Below are 5,533 nucleotides of genomic sequence, written 5' to 3'. Positions count from 1 at the left end.
AATTGATTATTATCAATCTGAGTCGACATTTTCCTGGCGTACATGACCAGGTGAGCGAGAGGGCAGGTGTTCCCTTTATACTTCTCAAAGTCAGGAACTTTGAACTTGACCAGAATCTTCACATTGGGAACCAGGCATAACTCGGCAGCAGACTTGCCGAATAGATCTTTCCCTTGGAGGGTCTTCAATTCCTTTCGGAGCTCAAGGAATTGATCATTCATAGCTTCCATCTTTTCATTAACATCTGGGCCCTCAGACGGCTCAGAATGATAGATGGTGTCGTCTACCCTAGGAGTGGTATGCACGACAGGAGGAGGCATAGCAAGGACCGGGCTAGATGCTGGCATGGAAGCGAAAGTTGGAGCTGGAATATCAGGCATGAAACCTGGAGGCATACCCCACGGAAACCCGGCTGGCATGGCTGGCACGAAGTGGGCACTGGCAGCTGGCACAGTTGAAGACACAACCTCTGATATAACAGTCCTCTGGGGAGGAGTTGCAGGAGGTGGAGAAGGTTGATTCTGAGCAGCTAGAAATTGCTCCATCAAAGCAGTGAGCCTGGCGACTTCATCCTTCAGCTCTCTGTTCTCTTGTTCCAACTGATCCATCACTCTTGCAGAATTGGCTCTGGTATAGTACCGGTGAGTCAGCTTGTCCTCAAAATAAATGAAGAGCACAGAGTTAGGCCACAGACAAGAAGACCAGAACAACACCTGCTTATGCAAAATGATGCATGCAATGCTTGTGCATATGCTTTGTTTTTATTTCAAGGAACTTTTAGGGTTCTATTTGCAATTTTTGAAATATTAAAACATTAAATCGCATATGGAAAATATCTCATCAAATATATTCAAGACAAAGAAGTACAACATTGTTGATCATTACAAGGGAAAAGGAAAATAAACATCCTATGGATCCCTAGAAGCTCGGGATGCTGGAAGACGAGATACACAAAGCTTCTTGATCTCTCTCTCATAGGCTGCTTCCATATTCGCTTTCTCCTTAGCAAGTCGATCATACTTCCTCTTCCAGAACTTGGAAGACTGAGGAAGCAGAGAAGTCCAAGTATCATCTGGATCATCTATCACCTGATGCTCAAGGAACTCAATCAGAGTGTCCTTCTCCTTGATTTGCTGAAGCAACTCTTCTCTTTCACGGATCCAAGCACGTGAAAGGTCTTCGTCTCTCAACTCCTCTACGGCTTGGTTAGGGAGGGTTGAAGGCCCAGCCACAACCAACGATGTAGGTCTCGGATAATCATATGGCATAAGATACTCAGAAGCTCTCCGTCTGACCCAAGAAGTATACGGCTCCAAAGCAATGCGGTTCTTCGGACCCAATTCATTTCTACCCTTCTTATGAATCTTGCGCCAAGCGCGGACCATCCTGGCTTTCAGGCCTTGGGGATATTTACCCTCCTGAAAGAACACACCTTCTAACAGAATGTTATGAGGTTTATCCTTTAGGGGGAACCCAAGCTGACGACGTGCTAAGATAGGATTGTAGCTGATCCCACCACATGTACCAAGAAGAGGAACATTAGGGAACTCACCACAATAATTAATAATCTGAACAGTATCATACACGCGATCATACCAAGAGATATCATCATTAGTGAGAGACATAAGTCTCGTAGACCACCGTAGACATCCCTTGTTCTCCTTGAAAGCGACCGTCTGCAGTAAGTGAGAAATAAACCACTTATACAACAGAGGCAAACAACACACAATAACTCCTCCACCCTTTGCATTCCTCAGATGCAAAGAGAAATAGGCATCACCCAACAGAGTAGGAACGGGATTAAGAACTGAAAAGATCCTAATGGCGTTCACATCCACAAATTTGTCGATGTTGGGGAACAATACCAAACCATAGATGAGCAGCACAAATATGGCCTCAAAGGCATCCTCACTCATGGCCTTCCCATAAACAGTAGCTTGAGCGATGAGGAAATCAGAAGGAAGACCCTGAATTCCACCTTTGGTGGTCATATGCGCTTCAATCAGGGATTCATCTATGTGCAACAAGTCTGCGATCTCTCGAGAAGTCGGAATACTCTCTAAGCCACTGAACGGCACCTGATCTAGAATAGGAATACCCACAAGATGAGCATACTCCTCGAGCGTAGGCAACAGCTGGAAGTCCGGAAAAGAGAAGCAATGATACAGAGGATCATAAAACTGCGCCAAAGTACTCATCAACCCTTCATCAACCTGAGTAGTCAACAGAGGTAGAAGCTTCCCATAACGAGCTTTGAAACCCAAGGGATCTAATACATAAGATGTCAGATTCCTTAACTCTTTCACATCGGGCTGTCTAAAGTTGTACTTCTTTGTATGCCTTTTTGGTCTTTCCATGTCTGAAAATTTTGCAAATAAACCCTTTAAGTTCCTTGAAAATTTTCTGATTTTTCTGATGACATGAATGCAGATGAATGCATGAATGCATGAATGCAACAATCACACTCAAGGATCAAGCAAATCACACCAGACAAAGGTCGTGGGAAAGCTCATAGTATCCTTAATATCAATCATCCATTTTGGTGGATTATGGTTTTCACCTTATCAACACCCAAGTTCCATTGATATTAACAATACCTGAACCGGCTCAATCATCCTTAATATCAATCATCCATTTTGGTGGATTATGGTTTTCACCTTATCAACACCCAAGTTCCATTGATATTAAGGATGTCTGAATGACTCAACCATGAATCACGGGTTTGTTGAGAGTCACGGGCATGAAGTCTCAGTTAAGAACCACCCAAAGGAAGTGTACTAGGGTTTAAACCTGCCGAACATGTTCTACCAGAGGTTCCCATAGTCATCATCCCATCTTTCGAATATTATCGGAGGAAGGAATACTCGTATTCCAAAAATATTCTCAAGAGAGACTCTTATGAGTGTAGTATCGCGTAACAATCGCATCAGATCTTACATCTGAACGACTTCCGCACTACGTCCTAAAAACAGGCCAAGATGGGCTTGGTAAACTAAGGTCCTTGGCTTCTAAGGCACATGATTGAAAGAATAATGCCTAACCACAAATAACTTGTGTGACATTATTAATCCAACATGACCTCCACCAAGTGAATGGACTCGCAAGTCAACTTGTTAAGGAATACTCCACACAAGTCGACAAGACTACGCCATTCTCCTATCCTAAGGTGCACTCGAGTTCGGGTATAGAACTCATCTCACAGAGATCACCAAGCAAACAGCAATTGTATATCAAGCAATTCAAACATTACAATCAATACAGTTATCCCAAATTGTACAAAAATATGTCAAATAACAGATAAACAATATCACACAACAAGGGTGAAAAGTAGGCAATACCACCAAGGATCTTCTCTCCCCAGCAGAGTCGCCACTTTTCTGTAGCGGTGTATTCGTCACTTTATGATTTATTGATTAAACCAAAAGCAAAGCATACAAAGAATCGAGTCGCCACCGCACTTTTATTTATCCAAAGGAATGGCTAAAAAGCGAACAAAAGCCTAAGAAGTTTTACACATAGAAAACTAATGAAAAGATCAGAGATCTGGGTAAGGGGTTAATTACGCAATGGGAAGGTGTTAGGCACCCAAAACGTCCTAGGTACTCCTAGGGAGCCCTTTTCACACTTGTTGTACGGAATGTTATTTGTTTATGAAATATTTATTGTGCAAACATGGATTGAAGGGATGAGAAAATAATATACAATTTTTATTGTTATTGTTTGAACGGATGAACCCGTTGCCTACGTACCTTCCATGAAAGGTAAGGATCAAAACGCCGTAGTTCGGCTAAAAGATTTCCAAAATATGAGTGGGTTCATTTTAGACAAAAGCCCTAAGGTCTTTCGTTATCCACGGGAGAAAACTCAACCTTATACAAACGACAAGTCCACCATGTGAGAAAAGCTTCAACTTGCTAGTGAGGGGTTAACCCTATAATAAGCAAGGAAGTCTTACAATTCAATCACTAAGGACAAAAGGTGAGATTAACATCAACCAACTAGGATAAATCAAACCTATGGCCAATGTATGAAAATTTATCAAGAATGGACAAAGCCACAAAATCATTGAATGAGTGGAATTAATCAATTGGAATTTATTCACAAAGGTGGTCAAAGTATGATTAGGATTCAATTTAAGAGAAGTATTATGAAAATGAAGTTTGAAAGATCAAAGGCCTAAAGCTTAGGTTTCTAATTTGAAATCATGTCAAAATGTTTGCACAATAGTTTTCATGTTTGGATTAACATGCAAAGATGGAGGTTTAAAGAAATAAAAGGTGGGAGGGTGAGGAAGTAAAACTTCTTAGATGTTCACCTCTTGAAATCATATGTAGATGATCCAAGTGATTCCTTTGGAATAGGCAACAAATCAAATAAGCAAATGAGCAAAGCAAAATGGATACCGAATGCCAATCAATGGGCTTACACCAATCTCACAAACAAAGGTGGATGCCGGATATCAATCAATGGATTTACACCAATCTCCTAAAATAAACATGGATATCAGATGCCAATCAATGGACTTATACCAATCTCCTAAAACAAACATGGATATCAGATGCCAATCAATGGACTTATACCAATCTCCTAAAACAAACATGGATACCAGATGCCAATAAATGGACTTATACCAATCTCCTAAAACAAAGAAACAATGATTCCAGATGCCAATCAATGGACTTACACTAGTCTCCTGCCATATCATGGGAAACAACTGCCAATCAATGGTCTTATGCTTGCCTCCTCCATGGACCAACAAAAGTGTCACAAAGATATGAACAATGATTATGCAATGATGTACAATTAATGATGATAAATGCACAAAGGCACACATAAGCAGATATGCACAGATGAATCAGGTAATCAAACAAACAAGTCAGTTAGCACACACTATATACAAGCAATCAGGCTCAAGCGAGGTTAGACTTTACAGTCAACTGGAATGGGGTAATATGAGCTCTTAACCCTAACATTGAGAGTTAGGGTGAAGCATATGAAAGGGGGATGAGGGGTGTGCCTCATAGCTCTTATCACTGGTCAGGGAGAGCTTTAAATAATAGAAAGTGTGGGAGTTCAGAAAGTTGGAACTCTTCTCCACAAGTGATTTGACTCTGTAAGATCTTGGGTTAATATCCACAATGCATCAACACATTGTGTGAGCAAAGTGGATGACACACTGAATAGTAGGAGATGGATTACACATCTCTTTTATCTACCAATTGCCTCATAAGAGGACTTTTCCTGCTTGGCACAAAAAGTAAACAATCACAAACATTGCCTCTTAAAGAGGACTTCAGACAGGTGCCTACCAATAACAGTAGGTCTTCCAGACTACATGAAGAAGAGAGGTTATACCTAAGTGGTTAAGCAACCAAGCAAAAGCAAGTTCAAAATGAACTTAAAGCAACTAATGTACCTGTGGAAACATCAAACAAATCAGTACAACTATACAGACAAACAACCAACAGTTAATATCAGACAAACAGACAAGGTTCACAATGTGCAAGCCAAAAGTCAAACTCAAATGAGTCAA

The sequence above is a fragment of the Lathyrus oleraceus genome, chromosome 6, assembly GCF_024323335.1.
Source record: "Lathyrus oleraceus cultivar Zhongwan6 chromosome 6, CAAS_Psat_ZW6_1.0, whole genome shotgun sequence".
NCBI lineage: Eukaryota > Viridiplantae > Streptophyta > Magnoliopsida > Fabales > Fabaceae > Lathyrus > Lathyrus oleraceus.
This window is presented reverse-complemented; position numbering follows the sequence as displayed.